General features: G+C 52.6%; 1 protein-coding gene across 1 annotated transcript in view; it reads left to right on the forward strand.

The window, feature by feature from the left end:
- LOC138452989 (ribonuclease inhibitor-like) overlaps positions 1-21,335 on the forward strand; it is a 295,852-nt gene that overhangs the window by 43,623 nt on the left and 230,894 nt on the right. The gene's annotated exons all lie outside the window — the stretch shown is intronic.

The raw sequence follows: 21,335 nt of genomic DNA on the forward strand, positions 1-21,335 counted from the left end.
CGACTACATGCCCCCGTCGACGTGATGTCCCAGGCACATCAGTGACTGGTGTGGAGGGTGACCCTGCGTCCCGATCCACCACGGGCGGAGGAACCAAGACTGTCTGATCCCTCAGTGCAGGTGTCGCAGACAGAGGAGTGTCCACATCAGAATCACTCACCCCTGACACATGGACTTGATGCTCATCCAACTCAACATGGACGTCAGAGTCGTCATCAAGGCTGGACTCATAGGCAGCCAGAGACAAGATGGACTGCAGCACTTGGGGGTTTTCGTGGCCTACCACCCCACGACCCCCACTAGTGCCGGGTTGATGTGGTGTTACCAACCCTGTGTCTAGCATGACAACACCATCGTCCGCCTCCATTGCGTCATCACCTGAAAAATAGAGAGAAAAAGGTCACTACACATGTCAGAAGCACACGACACACACACACACCGACAGCAAAGGCATCCGGCAGACATGTGACACACAACATATGACCTGGCATGCATGCTGGGTCTACTTTGAATAGATTCTGTGATCAGACCTGTTGAAAGGTGGCAGTTTCCATGGAAGTGGGTCTATGCAGTGCAGAAAATGTGTACGCCACTCACTACCTACATGTACAAGCACTCCATGGTGTGTGCCAGGAAATGTGAAGGCAGTGCAATGTCAAATTCAGACATCACGTGCATTGTGCATTCAATGTGTACCATGTCTAGAAGCCAAGCACCCCTCCACCCCAGTACCAAAGCAGGGATGCCTAGCATGGTATCAAAAGGCTGACCATACACCTGTGTATTGACAGGCAGTGTTGACTGGCATCAACAGCTTAATGTGATACAAATTACAACACTGCAAATGATGCTGGGACAGTGGGCAGGACACATGATGAAAACTCCGGAGGCCGCCCACGTGTGAAGAAGACACAAGAGTTGGACAGAGTCATTGGCCATTGAACAGGCTGAGGCCTGTGAGCCACACAGATTGTCAGGGCCTAAACATGTGTGCAACGCAGGACTGAGCCACAGTTGACATGGGGAGGCCGATGAGATGGCAGGCAATGTATGTAACCAAGGACTCATATTACAGTGATCATCGAGTCAAAGACACATAGGGGCATGCGTGCAATGCACATGGAGCATGAATGGGCACTCATGTCCCTGCGGGACATCTGACCCATGCACAGTACAAGTGAGATACCCTGCATCGAGTACTAAGGCTGTACCACACGGCATATGTCTGGCAGTTTCTACGCTGGAAGTTAGCATCTACACAAGGCACATGAACAAGAAACTACACATTGGCAAGATTGAAGCAGACCAGTGCAAAGGTGGAACTGGAGTGCAGAGTGGCGGAGGAGGGGCAAGAGGGGCAAGGGAGCATGCAGAGAAGACATGTATGATGGTAGCATTGCATTACTTACACATCAGAACCATGTACACGTCACATGTAGCAGCAATCATGCACAACACATCCCACAAGTGAAACACACACATCCTCAACAAACACGCATCAACACTCTCTGGACTGGGCATCAAAGTCCAGCATCTCTCCCACTCCTTCGACCAATTCAGGTGGTATGAACTCCGCAACGAGAGCCTCATGCGGAGTGAGTTCTTCCTCCTCTGGTGCAGGCCCACCGCCAGTCACCAGAGTCAAGTTGTAATTTGAGGCACGCTTGGCCTTAGTGCTGCGCTTGATGTCATTCCAACGCTTTTTGCACTCCTGCGCCGTGCGCACCTCATGGCCGAATTAACTGACATGTTCCGCAACATGCTTCCAGTGGGTGTCACGTTGGGCAGCCGTAGTCTGACTTTTGGCACCCACTAGCATGCCACGGCTGTGGCCCCGCACGTAGTCCACGAGGAAGTCCAGTTCCTGCTTACAGAAAGGCTTCTTCCTCGACGTGCAGGAGGTCGTGGCTGTGTGTGGGGTCCCAGCCTGTGCTGCAGGTGCAACCTTCCTCCTCTTGGACTGCGGCGCAGACCCTGGCTGGCTAATGCCGCCCTGACCAGTATGGCCAGTGGGTTCGGTGGATTGAGCCAAGGGAGTGGCAGGTGGAGGGATGACCAAAGGCCTGACTTGTGTCAGTGGCAGCTGGGTGCCCACTAATGGACCCTGCGCAGCAACATCAGCTGTGGCAGGGTCATTGACCGCAACGGTCCTGGTTGGCAGACTCACAACCGGGGTGCTGTTGGGTGCATCTGCCCCTGCACTTGCCAACACCCGGCTGTTCGGGGCAGCAGATGACATGACTTCCCCAGGGACACGTGTCTTGGTCTGAGCAGCCCGGCGTGCCCCTATGGTTCCCCCCTGGCCTGTTGGAGATCTACCAAGGGCTCTTCAAGTGCCATCGCAGCCTGCGCTGGCAGACCCTGAGCCTGGGTGGCGGTGTCCACAGCTACACCTGCAGCTACCACAACCCTTGGGCCCGTGGCAGTCGATGGAACGGACTGCCGGGTCATACGGGTGCCAGTGCCAGATGCAGGAGCTGCATCCCCCGGAACCACAGGGGGTGGTGGCATGGCTGCACCGACACATGGCACAACATTGTGCTCAAGTGGCGCACCCCTGCCTCTTCCCCCTCTGTGGCTGCCCTGGACACCCTGGAGTCCCCCTACTCCTTGGTCACCACGGCCACGTCCCCGACCATGCCCGCCACAAGGAGTACGCCCAGCTGAGGCGCCCCTCACCTTTGGTGGCCTCCCAACCATGGCACAGATGTAGTAGTGCTGGCACAGATGGAGTGGTGCCAATGGGAGGTGTACACCACAATTGACCTGGGCAATTGGGGTGAAGGGGGTGGGAAGCAAGATGTTAACAGCCCCCCTGCACCTGCAAGGCTGTATGTGACTCCGGTGATGTGGTGATGGGTCACGCAACGCTCAGGCACCCCAAAACTGCAGTAAAACCGTGCACGCAACCCTGCAGCCTACGTGTGTGGATTCAACCTCCCGCAGTACGTGGTGGCACCCAGTAACACGAATAACGCGTACGGGTGGGACACGCAGGCTACTATGACATCGAAAATGGGTGCGATACACAGGGGCACCCGCAGTGGGAAAAAGAGCATGTGCGACTCACCGTCTGACTAGCGCGATGCAGAAAAACACGCGTAGCCAATACCCCCGCCAAAAGAAGAGATACGTCCTTGATAGCTGTGAAGTTGTCATGGCGCGCGAAACAACAGGAAGCAGCAACACACGTCGGTCTCCACGAAAGGCACGTACAGCGAACTGCTGGGCCCGCTCACCTTTAACCCGTGCTGAGGGAAACGCACGCGCACGTCACGTCACTTACGCGCATGGGCCCTTTCCTCGTATTACACGCGGACGTGCAGTTTTCCACGCGCGCTTACGCGCATGGGCCCTGTCCTCGTATTGCACGCGGACATGCAGTTTTTCACGCGCGCTTACGCGCATGGGCCCTTTCCTCGTATTGCACGCGGACGTGCAGTTTTCCACGCGCGCTTACGCGCATGGTCCCTTTCCTCGTATTATACGCGGACGTGCATTTTTTCGCGCGCTGAAATGCCCATGCACGTCTGTACGCGTCACGTCACAGGGGCGCTTGCGCTTGAGGGGCCTTCTGTCCAATGAAAATGCGTATGCGTGCAGACGCGCTTACGCGCTAAGGGCCTTTCCTCGAATCACACGCTGACGTGCAGATTTTTCACGTGCCAAATCACTCGGTATCAAGCTGGCCACGCGTAAGCACACGGAAGACCACGCTCCTGCCCAGAAGGCCGAACTACTGCCCCCCAGAGCCCCGAGCACGCTCCCACCTGCCATCTGCTGCTGCCTGACTGCCTGCTGCCCACGTGCCCTGCCATTTGCTGCCTGCACATCAGCCAGGGGTGCTGTTGCTGTGACCACCCCTGCTGGAACCGAAGACTCCCGACTGGGATTCCATCGCTCCACAGCCCAGCCCCAGGACCCAGTTGCCCACCCACTCCTGCCTCTGGGGTTGTCATGTCGGGGCAAACACCATCTGAGACCACTGACAACCCCAGTGCCACCGAAGTTGGTGTCCTGGTGGAGCAAGTCCTGTGGCAGTATGATGCCCTCTTCGGAAGTTCCCGCGCCGACAAGGAAGGACGGACTCGGATCTGGACTGACATCGTGACTGCCATCAACGCGGAGGGGGTGGCAGTCCGCGACTTACAACATGTCAAGAAGCGCTGGGAGGACTTCAGGTCCAGGACCCTGAACAAGGCCCGGCGCCTCTTGAAGGCAGCGGATGCCAAGGGGCGCGGGGGCCACTTGTCGGAAGAACAGATGAGGGTCCTGGAACGCATATCCCCAGCGCTCCACGTCCAGGTCCTTGAGAGACAGACCCGTCTGGAGTCGAGCGGTGAGTGTACATGCATCCTGATTGTGAGCAGTGCGTGTGGTCATTATTCAGTAGTGTGCAGGTTGCACATCTGTTTGTATGGGGTCGAGTATGGGTGGGGGTGTACAGGGCCGTGGGGCTAACACATGCGAGGGCTGGAATGTGTGAGACATGGATGGTGCTTGTGTGTGTAGGCTTGTATGCCAAATGCAGTTGTGTGGGCACACATGTTTGGATGAATGTGTATGTAAGTAGACATGTCCGTGATGTCACGCATGTATGTTGTTTTCGGCTGCATGTATCAGCACTGTGTACATGTGAATGTGTGTGTATTTGACAAGGGTGCAACAGTGATGCAACATGGATGCATGTGACAGCGGTATGTGGAAGCCTGATTGGCAGATGTGACATGGATGCCCGTCTGAACACTGCGACACTTGGCAGAGGTGTACACATGCATGCAAGTGTGGTGGTGTGTGTACATGTGTGTTGCACTTGCTGTGTTGCATGTGATGTCTGGCTCACCTTTGGCTGCTCATGCTGTTGTATGTGTATGGATGGTGGTGGCAGTTGCGATATGGCTGTGGTATGGCTCATGAGTGCGAGTTGAAATGACATGTGTGTTGGGGATTGTGATGACATGTCTGAGGTTTGCCAATGCCACTCATGTACAACTGTCATGTGTGTATGTGTCCATTGTACAGTGCCCTGATGCCTGTGTTTTGTTTCTCCCTGTCTGCAGCGTCAACTGATGAAGAGGGCGGAGAAGGTGCTGTGGAGCACAGCGGCGGGGATCCCACCGCCAGCCGGAGACGCAAGGCCCGGCTCCCTCCATGTTGTGATCTCGTCGGGGTGTGAGGAGTCCGGTGCAGCGTCCCAGGCCGCAGCTGCCGGGGGGAGGTCCAAGAGGCGGAGGTTGGAGTTGGACTCCTCGGCAGCAGAAGGAGCAGCTGGGACCCCACAGGGCCCAACAGGGGAAGATGGCACGGAGTCATCCAGGTTGGTGGGGGGTTTGGTGGAGGAGGAGGCCGTGCAAGCACCAGAGACGGGGTCTGGAGGTGGGGATCCCACTGGTGCTAGTGGTGCAGTGCAAGACCAGGGACAGGAGGCAGCACAGGCCGCCGCGGAGGTGCCTGTGTGCAATCCTGTCCCTGATCCTGTCCCTGCATCATCTTGCACCAGCAGTGATGCCTACGTCCAGACCCGTTTTCAGGCAGGGGATGAGCTCACATCAACTGGCCTTCCTCTGCCTGCGGACGTGGCTATCCGGGTCCGGGTTGAGCCTGTCCTGGCTGGTGTGGCGTTGCGTCAACGGGCCATGCGAGGTGACCTGCAGTCTTTTCATGAAGAGACTGCACGTCATCTCGCATGGCTCGTTGACCACGTCAGCCTGCTGGGACAGGTCACCCAGGCCGGATTCCTCCGTCTGATGGGGCTTGCTACGACCCCCTCCTCAACTGGACCCCCTATGCGCCAGTCGTCCTCCGTGCCATCTTCCCACCCATCAGTCACCTGGGTGCCCTGTGGAGCTGCCTCTGACGGTGCGGCCAGGCTGGTGGAGGAGGCATCCCTGCCACAGTCGGGAGTCGGACGTCCAGCAGGGGTGGCCACATATACGACTGCACCCCAGCCGGCGGAGGATGTGCAGGCAGCAGGAGGCAGTGCACGGGCAGAGGCACAGCAGCAGCAGCAACGTGGTGGGAGCCATGAAGGCTCGGGGCCTTCAACATCGGAGGGGCAGGCATCGGCCGGAGGGCAGGAGGACCCAGGACAGAGAGTGTCTTCCGTGTGGCAGCGGTTGGGCCACGCCATAGTTGCGGAGCGGCAGGGGGCGGAAGAGGCACGGCTCACAATGGTCAGGGCGGAGAACTCCATGCGGAGGGCCCTGAGGCGGGCCGAGTGCCTCGAGGCAATCCGCAGGGGTTTGGAGGTGGACACGTCGACGGCCCTGCAGACCCTCTGGGCCATGGAGGAGGACCGCCTCCGGGACATTGAGGAGGAGTTCGATGATGCCCTGGCCTGGGACATCCACAAGTGAGCCGTGAAACTAGCCCGCTGCCCTTGTACATAGTTATGTAGGTAGTGTTAGGTTTCATTTTTGTTTTGATTTTATTTGGACCTTTCGGACATTGGCCACATTTTTGTATATAGTTTATTTTATTAGTTAGTGTAGTTAGATAGGTTTCCTTTCTTTTGTTGGAATAATGGACCCTCGCTTGTTCCCATGTACATAGTTCACTGTTGGATTGTATTTTTTTTCACATTTTAACCATGGAGCAATGGCTTTCTTTTTTATTTCCCATTGGATTTTGTTTTGTGGACATTGACTTTGGAGAACATTACTTTGGAATTTTATTTTTGGTTTTGCTTTTTTTCACGGACATGCTTCTTTTCATTTTTGTACATTCACATTTCTGTTTCTTCATTTTTTATTCTATTTATGTTTCCTTTAATACATATTTTTTTGGTGAACTTCAATGTGTGGTATCTCATTGGTTTCATGCATTTCATGATATGTGTTTTGAGATTCACTGACACCCATTGGGTGTATGTGAGGGAAATGTGTTTGTTTCGGAACTTGCAATTGGTGTTCTGTGATGTAATTGCAAATTATGAGTGGGTGGATGCAATACTCGGGTGGGTGTTTTGCATTTGGAGGCTGACCATAGGGACCAGGGATCTAGATTGTGATGACATGTTGGCTGGGGAACATGAGTTGCACATGGGTGAGGGCCTGCTGGCAGGTGCCCCACAGTGCTGGGGGGTGGGGGTGGTGGGGAACATGAGTTGGACATGGGTGGGGGCCTGCTGGCAGGTGCCCCACAGTGCTGGGGGGTGGGGGTGGTGGGGAACATGAGTTGGACATGGGTGGGGGCCTGCTGGCAGGTGCCCCACAGTGCTCGGGGGTGGGGGTGGTGGGTAACATGAGTTGGACATGGGTGGGGGCCTGCTGGCAGGTGCCCCACAGTGCTGGGGGGTGGGGGGGTGGGGGTGGTGGGAGACATGGGTGGGGGCCTGCTGGCAGGTGCCCCACAGTGCTGGGGGGTGGGGGTGCTGGGGAACATGAGTTGGACATGGGTGGGGGCCTGCTGGCAGGTGCCCCACAGTGCTGGGGGGTGGGGGTGGTGGGGAACATGAGTTGGACATGGGTGGGGGCCTGCTGGCAGGTGCCCCACAGTGCTGGTGGGTGGGGGTGCTGGGGAACATGAGTTGGACATGGGTGGGGGCCTGCTGGCAGGTGCCCCACAGTGCTGGGGGGTGGGGGTGGTGGGAGACATGGGTGGGGGCCTGCTGGCAGGTGCCCCACAGTGCTGGGGGGTGGGGGTGGTGGGGAACATGAGTTGGACATGGGTGGGGGCCTGCTGGCAGGTGCCCCACAGTGCTGGGGGGTGGGGGTGGTGGGGAACATGAGTTGGACATGGGTGGGGGCCTGCTGGCAGGTGCCCCACAGTGCTGGTGGGTGGGGGTGCTGGGGAACATGAGTTGGACATGGGTGGGGGCCTGCTGGCAGGTGCCCCACGGTGCTGGTGGGTGGGGGTGCTGGGGAACATGAGTTGGACATGGGTGGGGGCCTGCTGGCAGGTGCCCCACAGTGCTGGGGGGTGGGGGTGGTGGGAGACATGGGTGGGGGCCTGGTGGAGGCTGCCCCTGGTGGCTGGGGGGTGGGGGTGCTGGGCGACATGGGTGGGGGCCTGGTGGAGGCTGCCCCTGGTGGCTGGGGGGTGGGGGTGCTGGGAGACATGGGTGGGGGCCTGGTGGAGGCTGCCCCTGGTGGCTGGGGGGTGGGGGTGGTGGGAGACATGGGTGGAGGCCTGGTGGTGGGTGCCCCTGCACTGCTGGGGGGTGGGGGGGTGGGAGACATGGGTGGGGGCCTGGTGGAGGCTGCCCCTGGTGGCTGGGGGGTGGGGGTGGTGGGGAACATGAGTTGGACATGGGTGGGGTCTGCTGGCAGGTGCCCCACAGTGGTGGGGGGTGGGGTGGTGGAAGACATGGGTGGGGGCCTGGTGGAGGCTGCCCCTGGTGGCTGGGGGGTGGGGGTGCTGGGAGACATGGGTGGGGGCCTGGTGGAGGCTGCCCCTGGTGGCTGGGGGTGGGGGTGGTGTGAGACATGGGTGGGGGCCTGGTGGTGGGTGCCCCTGCACTGCTGGGGGGTGGAGGCGGGGTGGGAGACATGGGTGGGGGCCTGGTGGAGGCTGCCCCTGGTGGCTGAGGGGTGGGGGTGGTGGGGAACATGAGTTGGACATGGCTGGGGGCCTGCTGGCAGGTGCCCCACAGTGCTGGGGGGTGGGGGTGGTGGGAGACATGGGTGGGGGCCTGGTGGTGGGTGCCCCACAGTGCTGGGGGTGGGGGTGGTGGGAGACATGGGTGGGGGCCTGGTGGAGGCTGCCCCTGGTGGCTGGGGGGGTGGGGGTGGTGGGAGACATGAGTGAGGGCCTGGTGGAGGCTGCCCCTGGTGGCTGGGGGGGTGGGGGTGCTGGGAGACATGTGTGGGGGCCTGGTGGTGGGTGCCCCTGGTGGCTGGGGGGTGGGGGTGCTGGGAGACATGGGTGGGGGCCTGGTGGAGGCTGCCCCACAGTGCTGGGGGGTGGGGGTGGTGGGAGACATGGGTGGAGGCCTGGTGGTGGGTGCCTCTGCACTGCTGGGGGATGGGGAGTGGGAGACATGGGTGGGGGCCTGGTGTAGGCTGCCCCTGGTGGCTGGGGGGTGGGGGTGCTGGGAGACATGGGTGGGGGCCTGGTGGAGGCTGCCCCTGGTGGCTGGGGGGTGGTGGGAGACATGGGTGGGGGCCTGGTGGAGGCTGCCCCTGCACTGCTGGGGGGTGGGGGTGCTGGGAGACATGGGTGGGGGCCTGGTGGTGGGTGCCCCACAGTGCTGGGGGGGTGGGGGTGGTGGGAGACATGGGTGGGGGCCTGGTGGAGGCTGCCCCTGGTGGCTGGGGGGTGGGGTGCTGGGAGACATTTGTGGGGGCCTGGTGGAGGGTGCCCCTGCACTGCTGGGGGGTGGGGTGGTGGGAGACATGGGTGGGGGCCTGGTGGAGGCTGCCCCTGCACTGCTGGGGGGTGGGGGTGCTGGGAAACATGGGTGGGGGCCTGGTGGTGGGTGCCCCACAGTGCTGGGGGGGGTGGGGGTGGTGGGAGACATGGGTGGGGGCCTGGTGGAGGCTTCCCCTGGTGGCTGGGGGGTGGGGGTGGTGGGAGACATGGGTGGGGGCCTGGTGGTGGGTGCCCCACAGTGCTGGGGGGTTGGGGGGGTGGGAGACATGGGTGGGGGCCTGTGGAGGCTGCCCCTGGTGGCTGGGGGGGTGGGGGTGGTGGGAGACATGGGTGGGGGCCTGGTGGAGGCTGCCCCTGGTGGCTGGAGGGTGGGGGTGGTAGGAGACATGGGTGGAGGCCTGGTGGTGGGTGCCCCTGCACTGCTGGGGGGTGGGGGGGTGGGAGACATGGGTGGGGGCCTGGTGGTGGGTGCCCCACAGTGCTGGGGGGGTGGGGGTGGTGGGAGACATGGGTGGGGGCCTGGTGGAGGCTGCCCCTGGTGGCTGGGGGGTGGGGTGCTGGGAGACATGGGTGGGGGCCTGGTGGAGGGTGCCCCTGCACTGCTGGGGGGTGGGGGTGGTGGGAGACATGGGTGGGGGCCTGGTGGAGGCTGCCCCTGCACTGCTGGGGGGTGGGGGTGCTGGGAAACATGGGTGGGGGCCTGGTGGTGGGTGCCCCACAGTGCTGGGGGGGGTGGGGGGGGGGGTGGTAGACATGGGTGGGGGCCTGGTGGAGGCTTCCCCTGGTGGCTGGGGGGTGGGGGTGGTGGGAGACATGGGTGGGGGCCTGGTGGTGGGTGCCCCACAGTGCTGGGGGGGTGGGGGTGGTGGGAGACATGGGTGGGGGCCTGTGGAGGCTGCCCCTGGTGGCTGGGGGGGTGGGGGTGGTGGGAGACATGGGTGGGGGCCTGGTGGAGGCTGCCCCTGGTGGCTGGAGGGTGGGGGTGGTGGGAGACATGGGTGGAGGCCTGGTGGTGGGTGCCCCTGCACTGCTGGGGGGTGGGGGGGTGGGAGACATGGGTGGGGGCCTGGTGGAGGCTGCCCCTGGTGGCTGGGGGGTGGGGGTGGTGGGGAACATGAGTTGGACATGCGTGGGGTCTGCTGGCAGGTGCCCCACAGTGCTGGGGGGTGGGGTGGTGGAAGACATGGGTGGGGGCCTGGTGGAGGCTGCCCCTGGTGGCTGGTGGCTGGGGGTGCTGGGAGACATGGGTGGGGGCCTGGTGGAGGCTGCCCCTGGTGGTTTGGTGGTGGGGGCGGTGGGAGAAATGGGTTCGGGCCTGGTGGTGGGTTCCCCTGCACTGCTGGGGGGTGGGGGTGCGTGTATTTCCACGCACCCCTGGAAAACACGTACCCTGATGGAATCGCGTGTGGAACTTCCCGCGCACCCCTGGAATACACGTACCCTGCTGATGTCGCGTGTGAAACTTCCCCCGCACCACGAAATACACGTACCCTGATGAGATCGTGTGTGGAACTTCCCGTGCACCCCTGAAATACATGTGCCCTGCTGATGTCGCGTGTGAAACTTCCCCCGCACCCCAAAATACACGTACCTTGATGAGATCGCCTGTGGAACTTCCCGCGCACCCCTGAAATACACGTGCCCTGCTGATGTTGCGTGTGAAACTTCCACCGCAGCCCAAAATACACGTACCATGATGAAATCGCGTGTGGAATTTCCCGCGCACCCCTGAAATACACGTACCCTGCTGAAATCGCGTGTGGCTCTTCCCGCGCACCCCTGAGATACGCGTACCCCCAATCGCGTGTGGAAATTCCCACGCACCCCTGAAATACATGTACCCTGCTGAAATCGTGTGTGGCACTTTCCACGCACCCCTGAGATACGCGTACCCCCAATCGCGTGTGGAAATTCCCGCGCACCCCTGAAATACACGTACCCTGCTGAAATTGCGTGTGGCACTTCCCGCGCACCCCTGAGATACGCGTACCCTGCTCGCACGGGCCCAATCGCATGTGGAAATTCCCGCGCACCCCTGAAATACACGTACCCTGCTGAAATCGCGTGTGGCACTTCCCGCGCACCGCTGAGATACGCGTACCCTGTGGAAATCGCGTGTGGAACTTCCTGCGCACTCCTGAAATACACGTACCCTGCTCGCACGGGGCCAATCGCGTGAGGTACTTCCCGCGCACCCCAGTGATACACGTAGCCCGCTTGCCATGCTGGTACAGGGTTGGCGCAGCCCTTTGCGCTGGATTGGGTATATTGATGGCTTTTCCCTGCGCGAGAGGCGTTCTTGGGGGCGTAACTGGCGCTGCTGCAGGGTCGCTGCGCCACTGTGCGCCACGGCTGGTTTTGGTGGCTGGAATCCATGAATACGCTGTGCGTGGAAATGGATTTTAGCGCACGCGGCTGGCGCAGGGATTCGCACGCGCACACTGTGCGCCAGCCGCGTGCGCCACTTGTGCGCTGAATTCTATGAATTACCCCCAGTATCTATTGAATTCTCCAATAGCCAATCCGTTTATTCTTTAGTTTCTTTCGTGATAACCTTAACATTACCTCTATATAGCTTAGAGAAAGGATCTAACCATATATCAATTCAGTAATGGGATTTAGGGTCATATCTTTTTGAGTATGCTCCAGATTGTTAATAAGAATAAAAAAATTGGATGAATTACATCCCTTCAACGAGTTCAGCATCTCTTCACCATCACGTTGACACATTCTTCCTCTATGTCCTATCAACCAGTTCCCAAATCGTTGTTTAACTCTTTATATCTTATTCAATGAAATTGGGTCATATTTCCCCATTTTCTGGAGGCATCTTACTTCTTTCTGCATTAACGCTTTTTGGCCTTGTATCTCAGTGTCTGTATTGTGTCTATGAGACTTCTTTAAGGTATTGCTTAAGACTTTCTTATCTTCGATTTCATAAATTATTTCATTCAGATAAGGCAGAAAATTGTTAGCTGAATATCTTTGTACTCTTCTTTCTAAAGACGATGTATCATAGTCTTGGATCATAGTTGACATAAATATGGCAGTTTTATTATGGGTCCACTTGATTCTATTTCCTCTAGGGTTTATCAGACCACTTTCAGTATAGTAGCTTAAGGTTTCTCTCCGCGTATTTCTTTCAAAATCTATTGAGAGCATACAATGATCGCTAGTAGGAGTAGCCTTCAATATAAAACTAGACTTATTTTTACTCAATTGACATGATAAAAATATATAGTCAATAGTTGACGCAGTTCCCCTAGCTTTCCAAGTTGGAAGCTTATTCACGACCAGTTCTAAACCCAAATCTTGGCAAAGGTTAACCATAAGGCTCCTCTGAGTTTGCTGTTCCCTCCCTTTTCAGTGGTGGTGGCCATATTGGCTCTCAGAACATCACCTACTGCCCGATTAACATTACAATCAGCATTCAGATCGCCCGCTATGAGAATTTGGCCCCCTTCATTGGCATAAAGCCACTGGTCAATTTTCACCTCCAGATTATTCAATTAATTCTCAAGTTGGTTATCAGAGTACTCCAGTGGATTCCAATAAATGTTAGTTATTATGAGGGGAAAACAACCACCTAGAACTTTTACACTGAAGGTCACTATTAACATGGAATTCAATATTGACCATTCGTCCCTTTTTTCAAAATGAGTTACTTGATTATCAGCGAATAGTAACCCACCTTTGGGTCGACCTCTCTCACCCCCTGTAGCACAGAAGTCTATAATATGAAAACCTTCCCATAACAACTTGCCTCAAGCCCACATCTCCTGTAATAGAATAAAATCGTAACATGATAAGTCGAGCATCAATTTATCATTGTTCAATAAATGGAAACATCACCGAGAACTCCCGCTGAGTAAAGTCAGTTTCCCTATTGTGCTGGAGAGGTTTTTGTAATTATTTTAGCCAATTGATTGAGTCTCTTAACGACAGTGCTAGCCATTGCCAATCCTGTTTGTCCAAGCCCATTACATTGTCTTGATTCAAGGACTTCTCTTTAGCTGATTGAGCCATCCCCTCTACTCTCCTCATGCCCCCTTCTCCCACCCCCCCGGATGAGTTAATGTTGTGCAGGGAGAGAGATCAAAACACCTTCTCTGCAATGCCTTTGCCTCTTTCATCAGCAGTGACCTCACTAGAGGAGAAGGTATGACAAGATGGACATGGTCGTATCTGTGTTTATGAATAAAGTCAACCGGCATTATATCGGCTGAAGATATTAAACACAACTCTGGAATTGCTGCAAACAGGGACAAAATATATGGCCTTTTCAGCAATATCCGTCCTGCTTCGTTGAATAAAGAGTTCAATATTAAACTTGGCAGCTCAGGGAAAACCGGCCATCTTAGATCATGTTCCATGTTCACATTACCTCTGCTATCAACTACCTTCGCTTGAGGATCCACATATATATGTGTTTCCTGCTTTTTGTCATTAATCACTAGATGCACTTTCCTACTAGTGGACTTCCTCACAGCCAATACATTTTCTATAATTCATTCCACTCCTTCATCTAATTGTAGATTTGCCTGACCATCACTGACCATTTCTCCAAGGTTACTTGTTTCAATGTTATCATAGCTAGTGAGTTCTGCAGGTGGTTCTAACTCCGCTTGAAGATTAGAGTTTATATAAGGTTTATTGTTCACTTGTCTCCAATCCTTGGGCCTCATTACGACCCGGGTGGTAACCATGGTGCTATTTGCACCCTGGTTGCCACCGGTAAACTACCGATTCCGCCATGGTGAATGGGGGAATTACCGCCCCATTCCAAGGTTTGCGGGGGCAGTAATTCCCCATTCACCATGGCCCTGCCCCATTCCCATTTGAGCCCCCATAGGGCTCAATGGGAATGTGGAAGGCGGTAATTATGGTACCGCAAATTGCAGTACCGTTATTACCTCCAAAGTCCCTTTGTGGGTCCCGTCCTTAATGGCTGGTAAAACCAGCCGTTAAGGGAGGACCCGCAAAGGGACCTCGTAATTGGGCGGTAAGGGATTACCGGTACCGGTGCCCTTACCGGTACCGGTAATCCCTTACCACCCAGGTCGTAATGAGGCCCCTTGTGTCCTAGCCCCGATTTAACCAAATAAGTAATGAACCTTCTTTTCATTGGTATCGGCTCTACAGAGGTCATTTTTGGCGGCTCACTATTTTCGGTAACTTCCAGGGCTGTGTTGTTCCTATTATTATCAAGTGCTGAACTATTGCAATTCACAGATGTAGGTGTCACCATTCTAGAGAGGGCTGCCAGGTTTTTAAAGATCTCAAAAATATCCTTGAGACCATATTCTATGGTTTTGAGTTGAATTTCAATATTACAGGGATCTTTTTTCTTTGCCTCTGACATAGTGTTTTCCCCCTCATAGTATTCACTTTGGGTAGATTGATGACTTTTGTTTATCATACTAGAGGTGGCGACATCTTTTTCGCAACCCGTTGTAGCTTTTTCCAGTTCCCGAGAATAGTTTATTGGTGTCTCCATCTCATGCCGAGCCTCTTCAATTCTGTTTTTAGGCCCTTATCCCTAAGACATTTTCTAGACGATTTATCATTTTTTTTTCCTGTTTTTTTCTATTTCAGTTTTTTCTCCTGTTTTTGGGATAATTTGACTTTAAAGTTAGAGGTCTTGTCTAGGACTGTAATCGGAATGGTGCAATTCGTAACTTCCTCGATTACTGTACCCGTAATAACCCCATCTTTAATTTTGTTCCCAATCGAGCACTCAGTGAGTATCGAGTCAGTAATCACTATTACTTCTTCAGGTGCTATCGTCAGGTGCTATCGTGGGGGTTGTTATCTTTTTTTCCATACGATCTATGTTCGTATCAATGTTAATGTTTTTTATCAGAATTAATTGTTGCGCCCAGAACTTGCATTGCTACGCAGTGCTCCAGATAAGATTTTGAGGTGGGAGTATTTTACGCATGATTTTTCAAATTAGAGCGTAAATGCAATTTCAAGAGAGTAAAAATTAGTTTTCTCCTCTGCAAGAGAGTAAAACTTATCCAACACATACGTTATGGGTATGAACACATTTTAAAAGGGTGCGTCCTTTATTGTGTTGCTCGCTTAGCTGTCACAGATTTGGCCTTTCAGTTGGAAATTCACCATCATGCATAAGAAGGCTATGCTGCTCACAAATGAAATGCTACATTGCCATCTAGTGGTGTAAAGTATGTTTTTTTAATGAATAAATCAAAGCGTACACGGTACGCAGTACAAAATGAAATGGTCTGTATTTGCCATATTTACATGCGTAAAAGGGCAAGATAGGCATGTTAACTGGTAGGCTGTTGCTACGTATATTTTATTAGGTAACAGACCGAATTCAGTTAATACATTATTCAGCACTTCAATCTGTTTACGTAATTCTTGCAAGATTAGTCGATTTATATAGTCTATTATATATGCCCAAAATTATGGATTGTTCAGACTCCTTCTCTTTTCCATTGCCCTCTTCTACATGTACATCAGTGTGGGTGGAAAGACAAAGTAAGTTGAACTCACTATTTTGAAAGATTTCTGGAGTATCAATGAAAGATCTACTAGGGCTAATACCTCCTACCAATATATCTCTACCTACCAGTAAGCTGGAATTAGCTGTGCCCTTCGGTATCTCATTGAAACGGTCTTCCACGAACAGGGATTGAGAAGCATCCTCACTATTTATTTGATTTGAGGGCATTCAAGCACACCTGTGCACATTGCAAAAGTTCCTCCTCATTTTCACATGGTGGAGGTAAAGGCAATGGTGCTGCTCGCGCCAAATCGCTCTTCACGTGTTGGCAGCAGCGAAAATATCCATTGCTGGCTCTTTTCTAATTATTGAAATTTCTTTCCTCATCCTCAATATTGTTGTACAACTGTTAACAACGGCTATAGTATGTAATGTGTGATATTCACGCATCAGGTCTGCAGCCCTGTTTTTCAGAACCGCGTAAATGAGCCAAAGTGTATCTGCTACAAAAATTTCAAGCGAGTTACACACCATTCTTTTGTTTGTCTGTTAGGTGCTTACTAGAATAATACACCAGGAAAGGCACATCCACTTCACAGTTTGTCACCTTGTTAAGCAGTTAACTAGTTTGCAAGTACCAAATTGTCCAAATTGTAGTTGCCTTACTAACACCATGAAAACAGTCAAAAGGAAAACATTTATAGTGCATGTCTGTACATCAAATTGACAATACCTTGTCCACAGCAACCGCCACACCCAAACAGCCAAACAGCCCTGTCACTTCGGGCTCACTTCTAGAGCGCCACGTTCAAATGGAAATTCTGAGTACAGATGGGAGAAGTCAGTTATTGTTAACAAAGTCCACAGAGAGTCCACAGAAAACATAGCCTTCAATGACACAGAAAACGTAGAGTTCAAAATCAAGTATATTTAGTTGAATTGATTTCAGTGTAGTTTTGCCGCGTATTTAAGTGCCAGTGCTTCCTCCTACGCATAGGACTCCCAGAACAGCTGAAGCAGAGTCTCCAGCCCAAACAGCCCTGTCACTTCAGGCTCACTTCTGGTGTGCACACGCTGGTGCTCTTACGCCACGTTCAAATGGAAATTCTGAGTACGGGTGGGCAGGGCCAGGCGGCAATAGAAGGCGGGAGATTTGGATTGATTGCAGTGTAGTTTTGCTGCATATTGAAGTGCCGGTGCTTCCTCCTACGCATGGGATGCCACTTCCCAGAGGTAAAGAGCCATCTAGCAATACTATGAAGTTAATTGGCCTAAAACAACAGTGTGCAAGTATTACCTGAAGCTAAGAGAGTGGCACCAAGGCTTCTGGGTAATTGATTGGGCTGATAACTTGCAGAGATGTGCAGGTAAAGATTTCGGAAGGGGAACTGGCTGCTTGTATGACTATTTTGCAGTAGACCTAACCTGTGATGCCCAAGACTGGGAACCAGAGAGAAGAAAGTCTTAAAGGCAAATCCAGGTTGTTATGGTGGTAGATAGACAAGAGAGGCAAAGAGGCTGCCCCTTTGAAGAAATATGTTCAGAGGAAAAGTGCCTTGACTACCTGAGGAGGTTGAAGTGCTTTGAAAATCTGTCTTGTCGAAGCCTGTCTAAAAGTCATTGAAGCCGTGGCAGTAGTCCAAAGTATTGAAACTGAAGAGGTATATCTGGTTGTCAGTAGATGCTACATTGGAGTTGTCTAAAGCAAGGTTAAATACTGTGGGACAAAGGTGACGGTTCTCGTGGTGAAGCAAGTAGAAGTATAGCTGTTGAAGTGGAATCAGCAGCAGTGTGACAATTTTGAATACTAACACTGTAATTCAAGAAACCCTAATTCTTAACCAAGAACTGTGTATCATTGACAGTGGAGATATTATATTTCCTTTTGAACTGTGGCACAACATTCTGAAAGTGGTGCTAAAGCTTTGTGGCCAGGATTACCATTGCAGCTATTGTACTGAAAGTGGACATTGAATCATTTCCTCTCGGCAAAGGAGATTTGTTACTAGTGGAACTTCTTTTGTTGATGAACTTTTACCTTGATTTGGAAACCTCAAGAAAAGAAGACATGTTATGTTTTCTTAATTGAACATTTACACAAGTGTATTTGTATTTTATTAAAGGTTATATAGCGCTTGTATCCAAAGTGCTGTACAGAGTATTAAAACAACAGTACAAAAACTAACATTGGGAGTGTCTCCATAAAATGCCATAGGCTCTTAAAAACATGGTATGGAAAAAAGAAGGTGCACTGATTACAAACCCCAAGGAAGCAGAGACAACAACTTCAGACAAGCTAACTATCTTTGGCACACGGCTGCACTTGCTTTTTGATTTCCTGGGAATTGACATAAAAATCATGCTGCATGCTGCCATTAAGACCCTACAAGGCATGAACACTGTCTCTTTACTCAATCAGTAGTACAGAAGCATGTATGGCCCAAATAATATTCTTGAGTCTGCTGCATATGGTAGCAGCTTTCTCAGTCCTGGGTGCCTGTATCACAGCTTCTGGCAATGGCTTCCCTGGTCCTTCGCTTGGCCCCGGTATGCTGTAATGCCCAGTGTCAGTCTGGTGGTAGCTCTCGCCTCTCTTTTTGGGACAGGTGGCAGTCTGGTGATCATTTCTTTTCTTCTTGTGCTTTTGATGTTCTGAAACAGAAACACACTAGTTTCTGTTCTTGGATGCAAGGCTGGTGTATCAATAGCCTCCACATACTGGCACAAGGGGGATCATTTGAATTGGGGTCCTCTCAATAGTTCTTTCCCTAAGCGGGAAAACTAGTTCTTGATTTCTTCCTGCATCTCAACCCTCTCAACCCTCTTTGACAAAGCCTGGGACTCAGCCTGGATACACATCTCAGTGCTATAAGCTTTGAACTGACATTGGGCCTCATTACGACCCAGGCGGTAAGTTACCGCCTGGGTGGTACCTTTACCACCATGGCGTAAACTACGTTTACGCCATGGTGGTTGGCGGACTTACCGCCCCATTCCGAGGTGAGTGGGGCGGTAAGTCCACATTAACCCATTTACCCTTCCCCATTCCCATTTTTGCCCCATAGGGCATAATGGGAGTGGGGAAGGCGTTAATTACGCCACCGTAAATTACGGTGGCGTAATTAACAACAAGGTCCCTTAGCGCCATGGATTTTAACACCTGCTAAAAGCAGGTGTTAAAACCTCCATGGCGCTAAGGGACCTCGGAATCAGACGGTAAGGGTCGGCGCTGTTTACGCCGCCGTAAACCCCTTACCGCCTGGGTCCTAATGAGGCCCATTGTCTAAATGCTCTTGCCCGGCCTGCTAAACTGCTCAGCCAGGCTCTGTGTATTGTGAGGAGCCAGGAACTAGACGAGGACACAGAGAGCTCATAGGTTTGGCTATAAACCTTTCTTAAAAATAAAATGGGGGTGGAAAAGACAGTGCTGTCCCTGTTCTAGAAGGTGATTCCCTACCTCAGCCAAAACTAAGGGTCTGTCCATTGTCGAGATGTCCAAAGCAAAAATGGCCTGTGTCCGAAATGCTATTCTGGCCCTCACATTCTAAAAGGAATTCTAAGGTGAAAAGGGTAATGTATGTGGCCTTGGAAGTGCACACAATGTTCAAATTCAAAAGGAAAAGGCGTAACTCCAACACAAATGTTCCCAATGGGTAAAGTTCACAGTTCCAGGGAATTGCTCCATTCCCCAGGTTTCCTCTTCTTCATACTTTAAACTCCTACGGGTAGGAGTCTTCCTTGGATTTCTCTTGGTCAACAAAAACAACTTGTATATTAAGCAATTTGGCTATTTAATTTGACAGGATACCTGGTGTACACCCCAGACAGATTTATTTTCCACTTTAATGCAATATGTTCTTGCAGTCTTGGCCTTAACCAGTGTCTTCTTCTACCAAGACTTCCTCATGTGATTCAATTTACACACTTGCCAGTTTTCCTTTGCCTGGTATACTCTCCTGCCAGGACTTTTATTATGCTCCACACATCAGACATGAGCCTCTACGTCTCGGATGCATCTCATTTAATTAAGATCATTACAGCAGCCCCAACCTCTCCAGCAGGGCAAACAGTTCTTCTTATTCAAAGCCTAACATTCTTCTTGGGACAGTATGGCCAATCATGGTTCTAATTCCATACTAGACTGCTGATGCATCCTTATATATTGTGTGGTCATTAAAAGCACAACATAACTGAACTATCTACATTCCCAATATAACTATGTGCATACCCACTCCCTCCTATGGTTACTGGTCAATCCTATTGATAGCCCAACCTAAAACATGAAACTTTAAAAAACATAATGTGTGCTTGTTTGCATACATACAACAACTTTCTCATATGCTTCACTTGCAAACTTGATGTTGCCTGGTATACTTTCCTGCTAGGACTTTCTCATATGCTTTGCTTGCACACTTGACTTTGCCTGGTATACTCTCCTGCCAGGACTTTCTTATATGTTTCACTTAATACACTTGTAAACTTGACTGTGCCTGGTATACTCTTCTGCCAGGGCTTTTTATGTGACTTTCTTTACACATTTGATTACTTGATTCACAAAATGACTTACTGCGTCCGGAAGCTCAGATTCGGCTGTCTTTGCCACTCCACCCACATCCGAATTCTCAAGTGTGTCTATCTCTTCTGCTTGTTACTTGCTCGGTCCTCCACCCACTTCCGGGTGCTTGGATGCGGCTGTCTTTGTCACTTGTTTCTTGTTCCGTAGCCATTTCCCTGCTTGCGTCTCGCTCTGGGATATCTTTCTCCTACCACAGACAAACCGGAGCTTTACTGGAAGGTGTGTCCATGAGGTCCTCCTCCTATCTCCCTCTTACCTTCCTTCCCTCTGTGTTCTCAGCTTCATTGGACTCCTGCAGGCAGTACCTCTCCCAGCCATGCTGGATGTTTCTTTTAAATGTTCCTGCACCTATCAACTGTTCATAACAACTAGACTGTGCCTTGTGCTTTTGACATTCATGGATCTTTCTTGCTCTTTTCAGCTTTCTCGTCGCAGTACTTTCACATGCATGGAAATGGTAGTCAGTTCCTGGTAACCTATGAACAGAATTTTGAAAGCTATCCACAGTAGCTTGCATGGGTGGATGAATGGAGACATGACAATATGCTATTAAAAGTAAAAGGGGATGCCATGTCTCTGCCAACGTGTCACCCTCCCTCCAATTAGGGTCCTCTCTCCTCATATGATCCTCCCCCGGGCAACCACCCCCAGGGTCGGGTTCAGGTACATGGGAGGAGAGTTTCCCTAGTGAGGGAGTGATGACATGACCAGATTCATCACAGTATGTATAATCAGTTTCACTGGGCATATTCTTAGGCAATAATGACATTTGGCAAGGACTGTATCATGTGGTAACGGCCCACCGTCAATAGGTACTGTTCTGAGAAGAGTGTTGCTGACAAACAATAGTCCGGGGACGTATGAAAAACAGAAATGTGGGTGCGATTGGAAGGAAAGGCAAGCTCTTCTGCTAAAACAAAGAAAGGACAAAGCCTGGTCTGTACTTTGAGGGAGCCATGAAGTCGAGGAGAGGAA

This window comes from Ambystoma mexicanum, chromosome 4p (assembly GCF_040938575.1).
Source record: "Ambystoma mexicanum isolate Mex_15411 chromosome 4p, UKY_AmexF1_1, whole genome shotgun sequence".
Taxonomy (NCBI): domain Eukaryota; kingdom Metazoa; phylum Chordata; class Amphibia; order Caudata; family Ambystomatidae; genus Ambystoma; species Ambystoma mexicanum.